Source organism: Schistocerca serialis, chromosome 3 (assembly GCF_023864345.2).
Source record: "Schistocerca serialis cubense isolate TAMUIC-IGC-003099 chromosome 3, iqSchSeri2.2, whole genome shotgun sequence".
NCBI classification, from domain to species: domain Eukaryota; kingdom Metazoa; phylum Arthropoda; class Insecta; order Orthoptera; family Acrididae; genus Schistocerca; species Schistocerca serialis.
The window spans coordinates 528,609,989-528,631,529 of NC_064640.1; the positions used below are offsets into that span (position 1 = coordinate 528,609,989).

General features: G+C 40.3%; 1 protein-coding gene and 1 non-coding gene across 4 annotated transcripts in view; both read left to right on the top strand.

Moving 5' to 3' along the window:
* Positions 1-21,541, top strand: part of LOC126469533 (uncharacterized MFS-type transporter C09D4.1-like) — a 185,211-nt gene that overhangs the window by 103,855 nt on the left and 59,815 nt on the right. The gene's annotated exons all lie outside the window — the stretch shown is intronic.
* Positions 279-353, top strand: Trnai-uau (transfer RNA isoleucine (anticodon UAU)). The gene has a single exon. It is a non-coding gene; the product is annotated as a tRNA-Ile (tRNA).

Consider the following 21,541-nt stretch of genomic DNA (forward strand, 5'->3'; position numbering starts at 1 on the left):
TTCTAGAGAAGCTGCACGGTCATCAATGGTATCTGTTCTTTCGGGAACAGATACCATCTTCATATCGTTAAAGGCTACCCGGCCATTGACCTTCTGTGCGTATGCGCACGCTTTGCCCGAACTCTTACGGCACTCGTCAGCTTAGTCTGGCGAGAGTAAAGAGTGAATGGGCAAATATCTATTAGGAACACCACGAATGTGGGTTGTGGACGGCTGGGAATGTGGGTCTCACGGGAGGTGTTCAAGGGATAAGTCCCTGTAGCCGCACTGTCCTCTGTGCCCTCGGTGGCTCAGATGGATAGAGCGTCTGCCTTATAAGCAGGAGATCCCGGGTTTGAGTCCCGGTCGGGGCACACATTTTCAGCTGTCAGCATTGATGTATATCAACAACACCTGTCGGCAGTAAGGGTTTCGATTTAATTATCATTTAAAAAGAGATGATTTGCGAATATCCATATACACTGAGGTGACAAATTCATGGGATTAGCAATACGAACTGATACAGATGGCGGTAGTATCGTGTACACAACGTATAAAAGGGCAGTGCATTAGTGGAGCTGTCATTTGTTCTCAGGTGACTCATATGGAAAGGTTTCCGACGTGATTATGGCCGCACGACGGGAACTAACAGACTTAGGACACGCAGAGGTAGTTGGAGCTAGACGTGTGGGACATTCTATTTCGGAAATCGGTAGGGAATTCAATATTCCGACATTAACAGTGTTAAGATGTGCCAAGAATACCGAATTTCAGGCCTTACCTCTCACCACGGACTACGCAGTGTCCGACGGTCTTCACTTAACAACAGAAAGCGGAAGCGTTTGTGTAGAGTTGTCAGTGCTAACAGATAAGGGAAACTGGATGAAATATCCGTAGGAATCAATGTGAGGCGTACGATGAACGTATCCGATAGGATAGTGAGGCGAAATCTGGCGTTAATGGGCTGTGGCAGCAGACGACCGACGCCAGTGACTTTGGTAACAGCACGATATCTCCTGCAGCGCCTCTCCTGGGCTCGTGACCATAGCGGTTGGACTCTAGTCAACTGGAAAACCGTGGCCTCGTCAGATGAGTCTCGATTTCAGTTGCTAAGAGCTGACGGTAGGGTTCGAGTGTGGCGCAGACACCGCGGAAGCATAGATCCAAGTTGTCAACAAGGCACTGTGAAAACTGGTGGTGGCTTCATAATGGTGTGGGCTGTGTTTACGTGGAATGCATTGGGTCCTCTGGATGTTCGGCTACCTGTAGACCATTTGCAGCCACACGTGGAAGTCATGTTCCCAAGCAACGATGGAATTTTTATGGATGACAATGGGCCATGTCACTGGGCCACATTGTTCACGATCGGTTTGAAGAACGTTCTAGACAATTCGAGTGAATGATTTGGTCACCGAGATCAGCCGACATGAATCCCATGGAATATTTATGGGACATAATCGAGAGATCAGTTGGTGCACAAAATCCTGCACGGCAACACTTCCGCAAATATCAACGGCTATAGAGGCAGCATAGCTCAGTATTTCTGCAGGGGACTTCCGACCAATTGTTGAGTCCATGCCACATAGTGCTGCTGCACTACGCCAGGCAAAAGGACCTCCGACACCATATCAGGAGCTCTCCCATGACTTTTGTCACCTCAGTGTATCGAAGCAGTCGCCTCCATGGATTTCCTTCGTTACAACTTGAGAAGTATCAATAGGTGGCAGTTTGCACTAAAAAATACAGTGACGATTTCTGATATGGGACAGTTAGACACTGTACAAATTTCATGACGAAAAATATAGAAACTGATGCTTACGTAAGAAAAATGTAAATGAATGAGCTATAACGGCCCTTCTAGTTTTATTGTCTCAGTACTTTTTAACAATTATTATTTACCTGCTAAAATTATCGGGCCGCGTCTGGTAACGTTTGCGACCTTGCTACAACTTTGAAGCACTAGAGACACGTAGGATATGCACATGAATAGCTTGAAACTTCCCCTAGAAAAATTAGTGAATTACTGTGCTGATAAATCTCTTACATTATTTGATTTTCAAACAGCTGAGCAAAACTGAACGTACTCAGACATTTCTCTCTTTACCTATTCTGATCAACACTAAACTGACACACAATATTTTTTGCGCAATGCAATCTGACTTTCAATAATCCCTACAAGAGAATGGCCCTGACTAAATTAACCTATACGTTTCACAAATCACTTACCTCACAAAAATCTTCGATACTCGAACTACTGCAATACAGCGAGCGCCACTACTGCCAGCTAAATAAAAGATTCAAACTACTGAAGGCACTAACTACTGACAGGCATAGTTAGCAAAAGAAAGATTTTGATAGAGAACAAACAATGTATTTACCTTAATAGTGTTCAAAAGTCATAATATATATATCAGTCCATGATATCCAATATTAAAAATTTACTGTCTCTGATGGACACACGTCCAGATCGTCCACTCTCAAAATTCCGCCGTCTCTCTCCCCACATCCACCACTGCTGGCGGCTCACCTCCAACTGCGCAGCGCTACGTGCTGTTAACATCCAGCTGCCCAATACTACAATAGCCAACAACAATGCAAACCAGCCACAGACTGCACACAGCACAGCCAGTGATTTTCATACAGAGCGCTACATGGCGTTACCAATAAAAAAACCTAAAGAGCCTACTTACATAGCCCCCATGCTCGCCACAAAAAATTTTACAAATTGTTTTGGGCAGTGGCCAATAATGATTTAATAAAATTTTTCATAATTACAATAACAAAGATATCAAATGCACACACTTATTGATACAATGTTGGCCAAAAGCTAAAATTTTCTCACAGTCCATAAAGACAGTCCTGATCATTCATCACAGTAAAATTGCAGTGTTTTTTTTCTCAAAGTCTGAGCAGTAAAAGAGAATGCACACAGAAGTAGTGGATTTCCATGCAGTCTTGAAGAAGTAGTGTTGTCCTTCCAACGGAAAGACAGTGCTGACTCTTGACATGCAGACAGGTAATGGACCTCAACAGAGCAAACCCACAGCAGAGTCAGTCGAAGTTTTGAAGAATATTGGAAGGTAGGTCATCACAGAGCAGACCCACTGTAGTCCTGGTAGAGAGTCTGGTATTGGTGGGCCACCAGAGGTGCAGACCCACTGCAGTCCTTGTAGAAATAATGGTAGTGGTGCGTCATCAAAGGTGTAGACCCACTGTAGTCCTTGTAGAGTTGGCTAGCAGCCATCCGTTGCGACCGTGCAGGTGCACAATCACCATCGAAGAGTCTTGCGGAGAATATAGCAAGTCCATAAACCACCACTTGTGCACTCACAAAGTTCTTTTTTTTTTTAATTGTTCTTAGAACCAGCAATACTGTTAACCAGTCCCTCGCTGGATTATTAACACATGTGCAAACACTATCAGTCCTTACTTCTCACATATTGTCCATATACTATGACCAACAGAAACGTGTGCAGTGAAATGTAACTTACAAGTTACTTAATTTGATGAACTGGTGACAATTACAATTTTATAACATAAGAATACAATTACAAAGGTACAAAATACATCATTAAAGAGCATAATAGAACAGATAACATTTGTAGTAATACAAGCTTTACAAAAGAATCGGAATAACGTATACATCAGTGTTACAGGAATTATGACATAAGTACATACATAAAAGATCAGAATAACTTTTGAAACATCAACTTGTCACATGAGCAACAAAACAGAACAGATAAATAGTCTCTAAACATCTTTACAAAGTAAATAACATAGTATTAGAAAAATTCTACAACATAACTCTCATCAGCTAAACACATAAAGACAGGAAAAAGACAAATACACAAGGGTACATAAACATATAGCGGAATAATACAAAAGGAAAGACAGGGTTCGTTTTCGGTGTAACATTTGGTACTGCAGTCCAACCCAAAACTTCATTCCATAGATCTTTCGTCTTATTTCAACATTTGTTTCCACCAAAAAAATCCTATCCAAGCATGCTTTCTGTATTTATATGTTCACATATTTCTTACCTCATTATTTATTTTCCATTATCTTACCTCATCATTTATTTCCAAGAAAATCCTACCTAAACTGTTGTCCCTAAACCCTACTTTTTTGTTCATATCCTCTTTCAAAATACTTTTTTTGGCCAAACCATTTTCTTATAGCTTCTCAATGCATTTCTTCCAATTCATAACAACTAGTTCTCTTATATAGTCTACCCCACCTTAAGCTAACTTAAATCTACTGAGCTCAGATGCTAAACTAAGGGACGAGGCAATGCAGCAGCACAAAACAATTAACACAAACAGCAATGACAAAAAAATGCAAATTTGCAAAGCAAGCAGCAGTAAATGTAATAACTTATGTCTAAATATGACGAACCCACAAGCAGAAAAAATAGTACACTAAAGACAACAATGCAGATAAGGGAAATGTATATTCACATCTTAATGTCTATGTAATTAAAGTGGTGCACCACAAAAACTTATTCTACAAAAAATTACCAAGTACTTGAAAAGAAAATTATGTATTCAGTTACTATTATTAGTCCCTTCTTATTGTTCTTTCCTTTCCAAGTGCTACTTTTTCGAAGAATGTGGGTCATAAAATTATTATTTAATAGATCTGTTGACAGAAAGTGTTCACATTAGCAAATGCATTTAAATTTATTTTATAGAACCAATGCTTCAACACAGCTGGAAACCAGATATCAAATGCAATAAGCAACTATGTACAAAGCATAAAAACATTATTCAATAGCCATGTGGCATTTCATAAGTCAGTAAAAAAATCTCTCAACTAGCAAGACAATAGATGTAAAATGTTTCTCATCATTTCATTAGGCATTTTAGTAAATATCATAAATTAAGAGCTCCATAGTATAATCATATGTTTTCAAGTTTGAGCGTGTCGTATTTGCGATGCTTTCTACAAAGAAATGTCAATAGCGAGGATAATGGCCTCCTTTTTTCTCCACCTGTGCCTCTGAGAGGCACACACTAATGGCTTTTTTCCAGGCGATTGTCGCGCAGCTGGGTGCCCACGACGCATTACGTGAAGGTCACTTAGCTTTCTTACCAAAATATTTACGACACCAGTTTGCACTACAGTGACAGTCTCATATAAAAAATTTCACAGGTCGAGAATTTGCGTTGCAAACGTGTAGAAACAAAATCCTATGAATATGACAGTGTGCAATAAATTTTCGCCTGCATTGTGATACATTCACGCATTTACACACATTTCATAACTCTTAAAGTACGATTCTCAGCTTATTGATCATAAACATACCTCAACAGCATAATACACGTCGTCATCGTAATAATAACATCATAACAGATCAATCATATCTCAGAATTGTTGCAGCTTCTTTCAGTAATTTCAAGACCTTCAATAAAGTCATCTACTTCATACGTGCTTCAAAAATCATGATCCCTTACCAAATACATCATTCAAAGCTCTCATATTATCACAATGGTTCTGAAAAAATATGAACAGTTCACAAAGTACAGACAAAATACAATTTCGTAAGTGTGAAGTTATCCAACTGTGTAATTGCATAAACATCTGTCACTGATGTAGTAAAAAAAATGTTTGTCTCTCTCAGTTAAATGATCAGATAGCTGTGTAATTTATGTGTTAGAGAAATATGGTACCGATGTGTAAAGTTGTATAAGCAAATACCATATTAGCTAGGGCTCCTTGTGCTTGCCAAACACACGATACACAAAGTAAGCATGTACCCCCTGAGGATTTATGTAATTATACCCTCAGGTGTTACAGATTACAGCAATGGAATGAAATGTATCACGGAAAACCTTTGTATCATTGTAATTAACAAATCTTTAAAAATAAATGTTTTAAGTACAAAATTAATCACTCAAATTCGTGTACTGTAGCGCTAAACTGTGCGTCTTGTTGTAAGATAATCTCTGTGAAGTGTCGTAGTTATCATCCTCTGACAACTAAGGTCCGCAGAAGTCAATGTACTTACCTCATGATGAACAAAAGTGAAATGCTTTGCGTATAGATATCTTAGTTATTACGCTTATTGCCGTGATGAAGAAAGTACTGTGCTGTAACGTAATGTTGTGCTACGGAAAAGGCTGTCTCATTGTAGTTATACCACAAAAGTTACTACTAAAACATGTTTTACTTTCCAGAATAATACAGAAAAACTGTGCAGATATAAAACAGATACACCGCAAAAGCAACAATGTAAATTGTGTCACATATTAGTAGCGTCATGATATAATCGTGTAGCTATCAAAGAAACCAAATGCTAAGTCATCTTTAATCTCACCGAATGTACTTCAAATAAAGAGTATCTTTTCAAGTAAACCAAAATGTTGCATTAAAATCTCATTAGCAATATATGTTCTAAGTATGTAAGCCTGATAGTCGTTTCGTAATCGTGCAACTAACAAGCAAGAATGTACAAATAACAACACTGTGTCGTCTGTTCACTATAACAACGCGTTCGTAATTTCTGTTTAAATAAGTTCTCTTGGTTCTTGACTGGATATTTACCTTCAAACATTGTTGCATGGTAACAGTTTCTTAAGTCTGACAAAGCATACTAGAAAAGTGAAGTGAAAAGTTTTATGGCAAAGACAAAGTTAAAAAGCAGATTATCTTGCAATAAACGGTTTTACTTGTGAAATGTGGTGTAAACCTTTACTCTTCCTAGCATGCAGAGTTTCAACTTCAACAAAATTATCATGTGGTATACGTCGGATTCTGTTAGGTCCATTGTAAACTAGAAAGAATTTGTGACTCAAGTGTTTCTTCTTATATGACAATGAATGAGCTTTAATGAGAACTTCCTGACCAGTATACAATTTCTTTGCATTTGGTTTACCGTGTAGTTTTCTTCTTTTGTCTGCTGCAGATTTTATATTTTTAATAGCCAAATCAATTATGTCTTTGTGTCGAAGTTTACGTGTATTCGGGAAAGGTACAAGCTCTCTGATTCTGTTCGGTGGTTCTTCATTCTTCAGTACAAGAGTAGGTGGTAAAGCAGTGGAGTCATGAGGCATTTCATTCAGCACATTTTGAAATAAGTGTAATTATCTGTCCCAATGCTGATGCTTTCTGTGACAATAAAGTCTGCAAAGCTCATTGATTTCTTTCATAATCCGTTCGGAGGGGTTGCAATGTGGTGAGTACAATGAAATAAAAAAAGGTTTGATTTTATGATTCCGAAGCATACGTGACTAAACAGCAGATCTGAATTGAGGTCCGTTATCTGAAATGACTTTACTAACGTGTCCAACTTCTCGTAAAAATTTTTTAACAAAGGCGTTGGATACAGACCGTCCAGTGGCTTTACGTAACGGTGTGAAAGAAACAAATTTTGAAGTAAGTTTAACAGCGACTAGAACGTACGAAAATCCATTCGATGTTCTGACAAGGGGTCCCAAGAGATCAACAGCAGCAAATTCTTTTAATTTAGAAGGAATGATAGGAAACAACGGAGCACGATGTGAGATAGTAGATGGTTTCGCCTTTTGACAAAGTTTACAAATAGACAAGACTCTTCGAATTCTCTTTTCCATATTGTTAAAATAACAAGTCGTTCGAAGAATATCATAACATTTTCGTGGACCAAAATGTGCGTAGCTGAAATGAATGTACCAAATGATCTTATTAACAAAATCATCTGAAATGAAAAGTACCCATAGCTTGTCATCAACAGTGCAGCGTTTGAAGAGTATGTTGTTTCTAACCATGTAATAATGCCGAATCTGAGTGTGTGTCTTTTCATGCCTTTTACTTTTGATGTCTTTCCAAATCGGATCTCTATCTTTTTCATGAGCAATGTCCTTTAAAGATGTGGTGATGAAGTTTTCAAAGGCGACTTTCTGAATGTAAAGAATACTGAAATTTTTCTCGAGGTTGCCTTCTGTGTTACTTTTCTCAAGCCCAGCCGGTGCGCGTGACAGTGCGTCCGCAACAATCTACATCTACATCTACATTTATACTCCGCAAGCCACCCAAAGGTTTGTGGCGGAGGCACTTTACGTGCCACTGTCATTGCCTCCCTTTCCTGTTCCAGTCGCGTATAGTTCGCGGGAAGGACGACTGTCTGAAAGCCTCCGTGCGCGCTCTGATCTCTCTAATTTTACATTCGTGATCTCCTCGGGAGGTGTAAGTAGGAGGAAGCAATATATTCGATACCTCATCCAGAAACGCACCCTCTCGAAACCTGGCGAGCAAGCTACACCGCGATGCAGAGCGCCTCTCTTGCAGAGTATGCCACTTGAGTTTGTTAAACATCTCTGTAACGCTATCACGGTTACCAAATAACCCTGTGACGAAACGCGCCGCTCTTCTTTGGATGTTCTCTATCTCCTCCGTCAACCCGATCTGGTACGGATCCCACACTGATGGGGAATACTCAAGTATAGGTCGAACGAGTGTTTTGTAAGCCACCTCCTTTGTTGATGGACTACATTTTCTAACGACTCTCCCAATGAATCTCAACCTGGTACCCGCCTTACCAAAAATTAATTTTATATGATCATTCCACTTCAAATCGTTCCGCACGCATACTCCCAGATATTTTACAGAAGTAACTGCTACCAGTGTTTGTTCCGCTATCATATAATCATACAATAAAGGATCCTTCTTTCTATGTATTCGCAATACATTACATTACATTTAAGTACAAAATTAATCACTCAAATACGTGTACCGTAGCGCTAAACTGTGCGTCTTGTTGTAAGATAATCTCTGTGGAAGTGTCGTAGTTATCGTCCTCCGCACCCTCTCCTTGCCGGGAATGTAGACTATTGTGAAGTGGAATTCTTGCAGAAACAATGCCCAACGTTTTAACCTGTCATGATTTAATTTTGAAAACATAAGAAATTGTAATGCACGATGATCACTGTATACTTTTACGTGCTTACCAGACAGAAAGAAACGGAATTTGTTAAATGCCCAAACGATAGCTAAAGCTTCTAATTCAGTAAAGGAGTATTTTTTTTCAGATTTTGTTAGCACTCGGCTAGCAAAAGCAATGGTTTTCTGAACAGTAGTGTCATTTTCTGTGGCTTCTTGAAATAAATGGGCACCAAGACCGACTTTAGAAGAATCGGTGCTAAGGCAGAAATCTTGTGACAGATCTGGATGAGGTAGTATTGGCGCGTTAAGTAGCGATTCTTTCAAAGAATTGAATTCCAACTGTGCTTGTTCGTCCCAGTTCCAAATAGTATTTTTTCCAGTGGGAGGACAAAGTTTTGGTGTAACTAGAATTTGCATATTCAGAAAACGACGGTAAAAATTTACGAGACCTAGAAAACTGCGGACTTGTTTTTTTGTGGATGGAACTGGAATGGCTTTGATTGCTTCTAACTTTTCAGGATCCGGCTGAATGCCTTCAGAAGAAATAATATGTCCAAAAAACTTCACCTTTGTCCTACCGAATTCAGACTTTTCCAAGTTAACTGTAATTCCAGATTCTGCAAAAATATGTAACACGCTGTTGAGGGTGCGACTGTGTTGTTCCCATGAGGCTTCTGCTATCAGAATATCGTCCACATATAAGGTGATGTGACGTTTTAAGAAGTCAGGTAATATGGAATATAGCCCGCGAATGAATGCTGCCGAAGAAATGTTCAAACCAAAAGGAAGTTTCCGAAACTGATAACAAACGCCGAAACGAAGGAAAGCTGTGTATTTTCTACATTCTGGATGAAGTTCGATCTGATAAACGCTGGATCTGAGATCAATAGAAGACAACACCTTCACACCATTAAAATTTTGAAGAAGTTCTTCTAACGTTTGCGGCCTGTCTGTTTCAGGAATGATGATAGTATTGATTTGTCTAGAATCTAAGACAAACCTGATCGATCCATTTTTCTTCTCAACAACTTGTAATGGATTGTTGTATGAGCTTACTGCAGGCTCAATAATGCCCTCGTCAAGCATAGATCGTATTTCTGTTCTAACACGGTCCCTATAATGTGCCGGAATTACGTATGGTCTAACACAAAATTTAGTATGCTCACGAACACGAAATTGGTATTGAAATCCCTTCATTGTTCCTGTTTTGTGAGTAAAAACTGTGGAATGTGCTTGTAAAATCTCAAAAAGGTCTTGCCTATCAGTGTCATTACAATTCTCAATTGTTTGAATTTTATTCTGAATTAACTCATTAGTATCATATGCGCCGTCGATATCATCCCTGTCAGTACTTGCAGAGTGATTGTTAGTGTCAAGTTCCGTCGAAAATTCCGAACTGTTGTCTAACAGGAGGTAAAGCCGGTTAATTTCTGCGTCATGGTTTGAGAGCCAATCTTCAAATTTCAAAGCTATTGACTTACCTTCTTTCTCTAAACTTATTTCAGCGTCGTGAAAGTTTAAGATTGCTTTGTATTCATTAAAAAAGTCTGCTCCCAATATAATTTCCGTCGACAATAATGGAACAATAAGAAAGTTCATAGAGAAGCTGTGGCTTTGACAAAAGAATTCTAAGTTGGTTTGTTGGCGTACTCCTACACTTTTTCCAAAGATTGCACCTTGTAATTTAATCTTACGTAATGGAAATGTGGGGCAATCATTCGATTTGTTGCATTTGCTAAAGGCTGTTTCATTAATTACTGAAACGGGACTGCCAGAGTCAAGTACTGCCATAAATTTTACGTCATTTACTGTAATGTGAATCACAGGATATGCAACGTTGTTATGTTTTACGTCGTGTTCCTGGAGTAAGATGTCCCTAATGTCTTCCATTTTTACGTAATTACTAGCTACGGCAGCTGTGTCGTCAGTTTCATAAGTACGTTTTGTGGCTGCCAGCGGTATGAGTCATTGCCTATTGTCTCTTTGATGGCGCGCGTCGTTATTGGGATTTGGAGACCTAACTTCTACAAATTCACCTTGTCGAGAGGGCCCTGCCCTGTTTGAATCCCACCAGTTCTCATGAAATTCAGGTCTGTCGTTACGATTATATCGTCTGTCGTCATGTCGGTAGATTCCATAATTTCTTTCTTGTCGGTCACGTGGTGAAGAATTTCTCCCGGAATCGTAACTGCGCGCTGAACTGTTGCGTCTGAAATTATTCTGTCTCCCTTGATAATAATTGTTTTGGTTCCCATATTGTCTGTTCCTATGGTTATCTCTGTGATATTCATTGCTCGGGAGAGGTGATCTTTCCCTGTAATTATTACTTCTCTGCCAACAGTTGTCATATGGGTGGTGTCTGTTTTGGTCACGATTTGCGTTGTAAGAACAGCCTTGTCGTGTCCAGGCTTCTTTCATCGCGGAATTGTGACGGATGGGATCCGTAATTGTTGTGTTCCTGTTTTTGCGTCCTGCGATTGTCAGTGTCGATTTCTAATTCTTGTAAGAGTCCCTGAAAAGCTTCAATGTCGTCGTTGCAACGTCCTGCCAAAATAATATGTCGTAAACATTCAGGTAATTAAGCAAATGCGAATGAGTTCTGAGGGGCTGTATGGGTTTGACAGTTACTGATTCTTGTGCAACATGTCTTCAAAATATTTCACAAGACTGGAAAATTCAGATTGTTCGAAATGTTTCCTCATTATGATGCTATGTTTTACTCGGTCTTGTGTAGCTTGAGACCAATATGCTGAGAGGAAGGCATGATAAAATTCTCCTTCACTGTGGCAATCGTGAATGACCGATCGCATTCTTACAGCTGGTTCATTCTCTAAATAGCCACACATAAATTCTAATCTGTGCTCTAATGACCAGTTGGGAGGAAAACAATGAGAGAATTGATAAAGCCACGCTTGTGGATGAATGTCGTTGCCGGAATTCTTAAATGTTTTGAATTTACGTGTAGTAATAAACAGCTTATAGTCAAAATCATCATGTCGGCGAGTCGCATATCGGTCATTGTTACTTCGTTTCGGCGGTTCCATCTCAAAATTCGGTGTACCTTGCCAATTTCTTTCATAATTTCCGAAGTACCCCGTGTTATTATTTTGTGGCTGTTCCGTATTTCTATGTCCCTCTTCCCGTATTGAAGTCAGAGTGTCGTCTGAAATACGTAATTCTTGTATTACCTGTGTCAGCTGATCTTGTACTTCCCGGATTTCTCTATGGTGTTGCGTATTAATTTCATTCTGATTTTTTTTTAATTTCCTAATTTGTTCGCACTCTTCTGTGTCATTAAAGACTACCGGTTTTGTGTCATTCAGATTATCATCTACCTTCGTAGATAAATTATTTAGCTGATCCAAAAGTTCATCTACTTTCTCTGATAATGAACTAATTTCCTCCGTGTGTCTTTCTGAACCAATTTTCAGAGTATCTACTGTGTCCTTTAAGTTTTTCTGAGTTTTTTGGAAGTTGCGTAACCGAATCGATAGATGCAACTGAGTCAATTTTAGCTTGCAAGTTCTCATGATTTTCATCAACAATAGTTTGCAGTTCTTTTATGGCTGCTTTGTGATTCTGTAATGCATTTTCATGGCGCGAAAAAATAGGTTGAAAATGCTCACAAATTTCTGTTTTTACATCATTACAGACTTTTTGACATTTCGATTCAATGTTATGTAACTCAGTAGTTAAATCTTCACGTGTTTGTTCAAACGTGGTGTCTAACTTCCGAAGATTTTGTTCCATTGTGTCTAACCTTTGAAGCTTTTGCTGTGTTTGTCTCTGATTTTGTTCCATTTGTTGCATTAATTGCAATAATAATGTATTAGTGTCTGGAATCTGTTTCTCTATGCTTTTTGGCAGTGCATTTTCGCCGACAACATTCACATTTTGACAAGCAGAAAATGTGTCTTGACTCATTTGAGGAAACAGTGAGGACCCAAAACCTGAGTCTACAGTATTTGCAATATTGTGTTCTGTCATTTCGGATTCCTGAGGCGAGCTGTTGCCGACCGATCGATTGATAATGCTTCCCTGTTCACTACTTGTTTAGTTGTCTACACCATTATTTGCTGCCCGTTCCATTTCCCTATGCACTATTACCAAATTACGACTTCGAATGTCTGTTAATTCATTACACAGTGGTGCTGATAAGCTATGCTCATCGTCAATATTATTTCTCAGTTTACTTTGGAGCCTAGTGCTACTTTTTCACACACCATTATTGTAACAATGTTTCACATGATAACACAGAAAAGCACAATTTGAAGAGCAAAAATAAGGGAACACATTAACATAGCACTGAAAATAATATCTAGTTAATTGCAAGCGCAACTGCGAAATACTTGGTGCAAATCTACATTCATGCCACAACTGTTTTACTGTACAACAATGAAAAACTACAACTACAAAGGAAATTCTCTCTATGATTACACACTAGCAATAAACAATAGCTACACTAATTACACAAACTATAAGAAAAAATCAGAAGATTCCAGTGAGGAATCCTGGCAGGGTCGCCATATGAAACGTCCCCTTAGAAAAATTAGTGAATTACTGTGCTGATAAATCTCTTACATTATTTGATTTTCAAACAGCTGAGCAAAACTGAACGTACTCAGACATTTCTCTCTTTACCTATTCTGATCAACACTAAACTGACACACAATATTTTTAGCGCAATGCAATCTGACTTTCAATAATCCCTACAAGAGAATGGCCCTGACTAAATTAACCTATACGTTTCACAAATCACTTACCTCACAAAAATCTTCGATACTCGAACTACTGCAATACAGCGAGCGCCACTACTGCCAGCTAAATAAAAGATTCAAACTACTGAAGGCACTAACTGCTGATAGGCATAGTTAGCAAAAGAAAGATTTTGATAGAGAACAACCAATGTATTTACCTTAATAGTGTTCAAAAGTCATAATATATATATCAGTCCATGATATCCAATATTAAAAATTTACTGTCTCTGATGGACACACGTCCAGATCGTCCGCTCTCAAAATTCCGCCGTCTCTCTCCCCACATCCACCACTGCTGGCGGCTCACCTCCAACTGCACAACGCTAGGCGCTGTTAACATCCAGCTGCCCAACACTACAATAGCCAACAACAATGCAAACCAGCCACAGACTGCACACAGCACAGCCAGTGATTTTCATACAGAGCGCTACATGGCGTTACCAATAAAAAAACCTAAACAGCCTTAACAACACGACTCTTGAATTCTGTAGACGATCACCTTTGATAAAAGTGTTACTGATAGAAGAAACACTCCGAAGACTTCAATTCTAGCAAAAGGGTAACGCTGTTCGAAAACTTGATCGAAGTACTAAGAAGGCTGTCATATTTTCCGAAGTGTCTAGTACAGTGGTCGTCAAATTTTTTTGCTCAAGGGCCGATACTGACTTTGTGGGGCAGCACCTCGAGCAGCATATGTACCGATCTTATTATTAACTGGTAAGCTACGTAAATTAGTATCTTACGAAGCCTCAATAGCTTAGCTAGAGGAAGGGTGCGGTAAATTGGATGATAACTCCAAAGTACTGACCGTTAAAAGTCAGCACCATTAGAACACTTCGTGTCGACTGTTCTGTATTTCACATTGCTGCCACCCTCAGCGAACCCATAGTTGTGATACTGTAATCGTCTGACGAAGTGTAGTTGTGTTGCCTGTGTAAGCGAATGATTAATTGATTAATTATAGTAACTGAACTTTTATTTAAATGAACTATGCAGTATGAGACATGATCACGAATGTTTACTAAATGTTTTGAATGTCATTTTGTTGTATTCATTGCGTTTTATTACAAAAGCCTCAACTTAATTTCATATTCGTTAGTACGGATATGTAAGGCACTTGAGGATGACTGTTTCTGTAATGCTCATCCAATAATCTCTGTTACTTCCGTGTCAAAACATACCACAGCAGCTGACCGGTACGAGTCGCGCACGTTCGTGAGTTGTCAGTACTGAAAGACAGATAATAAAGCATTCTCCCTCTCACATCCTCTCACGCCACAATGGCCATGCTACTTACCTCTCTGGTCCTGAGGTAAGCGGCCAACCTTGATTAGCTAACGGCCGAATTAGCCAACGCCAGTTATAATTAAGCACGTCTTAAAGTGTTACTGAGCAGGAAAAATACATTCTCAAGAAGCACTTTGCGTTAGTTGACGTTATTGGATTCGGCTCTTAGTTGCTATATGCATATTATTTATAAAACACGGCTGAGGTCTGAGAGCCGCACGAATAGTTGATTCGAGAAGCATTCCGCCCACGGGCCGCAGTTTGACGATCACTGGTCTAGCAACTAGTAATGTCTAGTAATGTGGCCATCGTCGAACCAGCTTTTGCTATCAGTTCACTGTTTACCTGAGTTGTCTGTAATGAAGTTTCATACTTTATCCACAAAAAAACGGTGCTAGTCTTCATAACTGGTGCGTAAACCAGTACAGTCTTACCTTATAAGCATCTTTGTATGAAAACATTAAATTATGAAGAAAATGGCTACCAGTTCTGAAGAGGGGAATAAAACTCTTTGTGTCTTGACGAAAAGGTCATTGGCTGAGCATGGCATGAGACTTCATCAGTTTGTTTTAGTGAGAACGAAGGTGATTAAAGGAAGCACAACTTTCAACCCATTTACAGTTGGAATTACTAAATCTTTTCATAAAATAATGTGAGCAAGCATGAAGCTTTAACTTATTTAAGTTGTTTTTCCAAGTTGTTAGTAGTTAATTGACCACGAAACTAACATCATTGTAACCATACTTCATAATAAAGCAAATCTATTGACTGTACTATAATTTGTCGATTTTACAGTTACTTTACTAGAATAATGGAATAGTAATATGTGTTGGAAATCCATCTGGCCACATTTACGTCATGTAATGAGCACAAAAACTACCGTACTGTTCAACAGCTTTGCAACATTTATGAAATACCTTCCAAGCGACTCATAACCACAGAAAAAGATGAAAAGTTAAAGGAAATGTCCAGTCCACAATAATATACTCTGACACAGGATGGTGTTTGGCTCAAATGGCTCTTAGTACTATGGGACTTAACTTCTAAGGTCATCAGTCCCCTAGAACTTAGAACTACTTAAACATAACTAACCTAAGGACATCACACACATCCATGTCCGAGGCAGGATTCGAACCTGCAACCGTAGCGGTCGCGCGGTTCCAGACTGTAGTGCCTAGAACCTCTCGGCCACCACGGCCGGCTAGAATGGTGTTTGCCTGACTACTATATAGTTCCAAACAGTTACGGTACCAACTTGAACTGAACCACCTGTTACAATGCTAAAGACACGAAAACTTTACCGCCCTTCCAATGATGCTCAGACGCATGAGAAGTAATCGGACAACACATGGCAATATGTTCATGTCTCTTGCAACACGCTAAGCTTCAACTCGCCATTTTTCTTTTCCTTACCATCGTGCTTGCTGAACACTTTGGAAATTGTGGAGCGAATGATGTTAACTTTTTGTTATCAAAAATCTTGCATTTGAGGTGACAATATATGACAAATGACTTATTACTGAATCTGAAATCGTACGGATCCTCCATCCAATACAGCACAACAGTACTCCTGCACTCCACAACCGTTCGTGACCAGCGTCTGCCTGCGACTCTCTTTCCCTGTCGTCTGCCTACGACTGACTACTAGTTCTCCCCACACGTTGCACGCTAAATATGAAAAGGCGCTAAACTGAAAGTCGGTGCACTTCCCCTACTTGAGTGCTAGAACTTCAGAGATAGTATTCTAATCCCTCGGGTAAAGATCAGCTATTTACTTTTACATATTAATGTTTCTCACAAAGTTAACAAAATCCCTTTTATAATGACAGGAGCATTGGATTGACAATTAACAGATATTACACACACCTGACATATACAGTACAAGCTACGTAGCTATTTTAGAGAAAGTGCTTATACAGGTCATAATTGACATGAAACTACAATTACAAAATATGAAGTATAAGATAAATACTGCGTTATTACATTACAGAGTGAAACACGACATACTGAAATTATGAACGTAATTTGCAACAAATACACTCATGTGTGCGATTGGCTCACGAGATGCTGAAAATTCTTTAAAATATATACCTACAGTGCTTCACACGGCATAGAACGTTAGCTAACGCTCAGACGAGAAAATCTCCACATGAAAGTAGCCAGAAAGATGATATTCCATAGGGAGTTAAAGGAATATATGTGTCCATAAAGGTGAAAGTCTTCCAATTTAAGCGGTAACTGCTCATTTTGTAACCTCTATATGTTCCAAAATATCAACTCAAGCGAAAGAAAGAATTAAAAGGACTTTTGTCGAATTCTACACAGAACAATTGTGGGGATCCAACGCACTGAAGGGAAGAGGACTGATAAATTTGGTTGTGGTTGGTTTGGGGGAAGGGGACCAAACAGCGAGGTTATCGGATTACGGAAGGATGGGGAAGGAAATCGTCCGTGCTCTTTCAAAGGAGCCATCCCGGCATTTGCCTGGAGTGATTTAGGGAAATCACAGGAAACCTAAATCAGGATGCCCGGACGTGGGTTTGAACCGTCGTCCTCCCGAATGAGAATTCAGTGGACTAACCACTGCGCCACCTCGCTCGGTGATAAATTTGGTGCACGCTGCAGTTAGGTTGGTGCTTCTTTTTCTGGGTCAACCAGTGAAAGGAATTGCTTCCTCTCCCTCAACGAGGTCTAGAACACTGGCCGGCTGATACAAGGTTACCGCGGCACTAGTAGCCTGACAAGGAAAGCACTGATTTTGATCATTTTTCGCACGATTCTAATATTTAATCATATGTAGCAATTGCTTCTGTACTACAGTGCGCTTCTGAAGCGTTTCCGAGAAATCGAGGTTCGAAGTTTTACTAGCCTGCTTACCATTAGAGAGCGCCAATCAACGAGTAGCAACGTCAGCGCAAGTGGCTGAGGCAGCAGACAAGAGATGTTTGCCCGTACTGCGTTAGAGACTCTTCGTTACTTTAATCTTCCAACCTTGTCTTGAACTGCTACAACGACTCATGTTTGTTTTGAAATTAACAATAACACTAACAATGAAAATCGTTGTGGTACACCTGCGATGAGAAATATTCGAGGTGCAATAAGGAATCGTGTTGCCGTTGTGTCTGCAGTGTATCATATATTTTTAGCTAAGTCAAAAATTTCCTGAAGCTATGGTAGAATGCTTCAATATCGATACAGGGAAGAGAGAAATATATCGCGAAGAATACTTTACTTATTGCTCCCTGGTACTGTTGACAGCTCTGATGTTGGTACCAATGTTGAAATACGCACTGTTTGCGTAAAGAAGTTGTATCCGAATCGACCCAGACGCGAACCACCTAGAAACGAAGAGAAATTAACAGATCGCATTCAAGATCCCGCCAATCACATCAGGGCAATGCCAGGAATCTTTGAAAGACTTTGGCAAAACACCGTTCGACGTTACAAAGCTTGTGTCGCGTTAGAGGCTCACCAGTTCGAGCACCTGCTTTAAGTAAACAATGTCCTAGCTACAAAAGTGGCCCTTTTCAGGTCCAAAACAATTTGTGAAATACTTCCTGCACTCGGACTAACAGCTGTTAACGGGTTTGTTCCCGGTACGTCTTATCACGAAACTACAATGGACATGCGGGCCGCCTTCGATAAATCGCGATCTCTGGCAGGCAAAACATTCGCGGTCATGCGTTGCTCAGAGCAGCCGGCAACAGGGCAATCCCGCGGCCAATCGGAGCGCGTCGCACCGAGTTTCCGTAATTAAAAATGCGAGTTGTGGACCTACACAACATTAGTAATTTTGGTTCCTACTGGCATCAGGTATTCAGGGTTAAAATTTCGTGACACAGTTTTTCTCCACCCTGTATGAAAGGTACATCTATGACGTTCGATATATTGACCAATATATATAAATGCAGAAGTGTGTTAACAATGTGGGTATACGGAAGCGCTCCTAGAGACGTGTCGTGAAACTTCGAGCACACCATACTGAAACAGACCTCCCGGCATGAGCCAGTTGAACATGGAGAGTGAATACTTGAATTACAGAGCAATCTGCCAACACATGAATATCGATTTTTTCTATAAATTTGGAAATTACGTTGACAGAAGCCCATTTGATCTTGGTTCCAAGGTAACGAACTGGGGTAGTGTGAATAAGTTGTATATGTGGATGGATCAAATTTTTTCGGGACAGAAAGAAAACTGTTTTTGATAGCCCATCTTGGAACTGAGAACGGCAGACAACATAGAGAATGTGTGACAGGAACTAGCACAAAGCCGCGCGGGATTAGCCGAGCGGTCTAGGCGCTGCAGTCCCGGCGGAGGTTCGAGTCCTCCCTCAGGCATGGGTGTGTGTGTTTGTCCTTAGGATAATTTACGTTAAGTAGTGTGTAAGCTTAGGACCTTAGCAGTTAAGTCCCATAAGATTTCATATACATTTCATTTCAACTAGCACAAAAACGACAACTGCCTCTGAGTTTGCTATAGGAGTAACCGGGATTTAAATGGCAGTGTTAAAGCCATCATTCACATAGAAATGAGCGAGAGGAAAATCTTTTCCTAGTTGAGACTGTTTGTCAAACATTTCATTTCGATGTGCAGATTGTCAAAGAGTTTTCAGCTGTATATTTTTCTCTTCCCTCTGTGCCAAACTTATATTCGCCAGAGGGAAGTCCAGGTAATTTTTCATTCTAGTATTTTATTTGTGAAAATCTATTACACTCAAACTGCTGTGGACTGTTGACAGGTGAACAATTGTACAGTGAACGTGCGGGTAATATTCCCAGTTTCTTAACCAGATACCTGGGAGACATACTTCTTGTGTTAACATCATACATAATTCCAATTACTTTCTCTGGTGCAACGATTTTTTTTTTTTTTTTTTTTTTTTTTTTTTTTTTTTTTTTTTTTTTTTTTTTTTTTTTTTTTGCCTGATGGAGGTTTACCCCAGAATATTATATCGTTGGACTCCAGTGAATGAAAATATGCAAAGTATTTCTCTGAAACACCAAAGTTGGTAGCAATAACTGAACCTAAGCCTTTTAGCTGATCTAAACTACCTGACAAAGAAGTGAAGCACCCAGGAGACATGGTCGGATGTCAACGTAACTTCGTAAACGTACGGGTCACTGGCTCTTCTGTAAATGATTAGAGTTGCATATCTCTGTGACAGGTACAACGACTACCTGAGTGCATTAGTGTTCTTCGTGTGTCGTGTTGTTCAAATGGTTCAAATGGCTCTGAGCACTATGGGACTTAACAACTGAGGTCATCAGTCCCCTAGAACTTAGAACTACTTAAACCTAACTAACTTAAGGGTATCACACACATCCATGCCCAAGGCAGGATTCGAACCTGCGACCGTAGTGGTCGCGCGGTTCCAGACTGAAGCGCCTAGAACCGCTCGGCCACACCGGCCGGCTTCGTGTTGTTACCAAGACTGGTAGGAACATAAGACGCGTAAACAGCGTCGGATGTTGATGCTGCGTACTCGTGTGAGACAGCTGGCGGAATTTGAAAGAGGCCCCGTCGTGGGTCTCTATTTGGCCAGCTGGTCGAACCGTGCAATATCTAGATTTTGGGGCATTAAGATGATATGTGACAGTAGCCCAGTGTTTGGATTGCTTTGAAACGTGAGGGCAGGTATACTCGACCGTCGAGCTTCTGGTCGACCACATCTGAGCCCCAAGAGGGAGGATAGCAAAATTGTGCACCTAGAACATCGTAGACCCTTCCCAATTGTACCTGTTTAGGAGAACAAATAATGGGCCCCATGCAACATTCTGTGTAATCCCGTACCATTGGTCAGGCACCAGCAGCAGTCAGACCTGGGAGTTACCGTACCATGGGGAGGTGGCCATTAACACCACAACACAAACGGCTGCGTTTGGAGCGGTGCAGTGACAGGAAAGCATGAATTGCTGAACAATGGCGTCACACTGTGTTCAGCGGTGAATCGCGAATCTACACAGCCTCGGACGATGATCGCCGACGAAATTGACGGCGACTTGGGGAGAGGTCCCAAATTTCTAAAGTTTTGGAGAGGCACAGCGACGTTACACTTGGCGTCACGGTGTGCTGAGCCATCGGGTATGACCTCAAGTCATGGTTGATAGTGGGTGAGGGAGCTCTGACGGCACAACTGTACGTCATGGACATCCTGCGTCCTCATGTGTTACCTCTCATGCGAAAGTTCGTGATGCTATTTTTCAACAGGACAGTGCTCCTCCACACACGGCACATGTGTCTATGAACTGTCTGCGTGTTGCTGAGTTACTCCTGAGGCTACCAAGATCCCCAGATCTGTCCCCGAGAGAACGTGCGTGGGACCAGCTTGGACGTCGACTCCATCCCAGTGACAGTACTTAGGATATCAAGGACCAGTTACGACAATTGGGGGCTAGCTTGCCTCAGAAGAGTATAGAACGGCTTCATGACACCCTTCAGATAGGAATCAGTGAATGCACCCAGGCCACACGGGGTGCAACTTCATACTGATAAGTGGGCTCATACTGCCATGTTGTCAGGCACTGTACTACGTGGTTTAAGTTGTCAATGTGCAAATCCAGTAATTTAGCACACTTACCCCTATTTATTATTCGTTGTTGCTACACTAAGTTAATAAGTGATAGGTTATATTAAACATTACAAAACTGTGTGAGCTA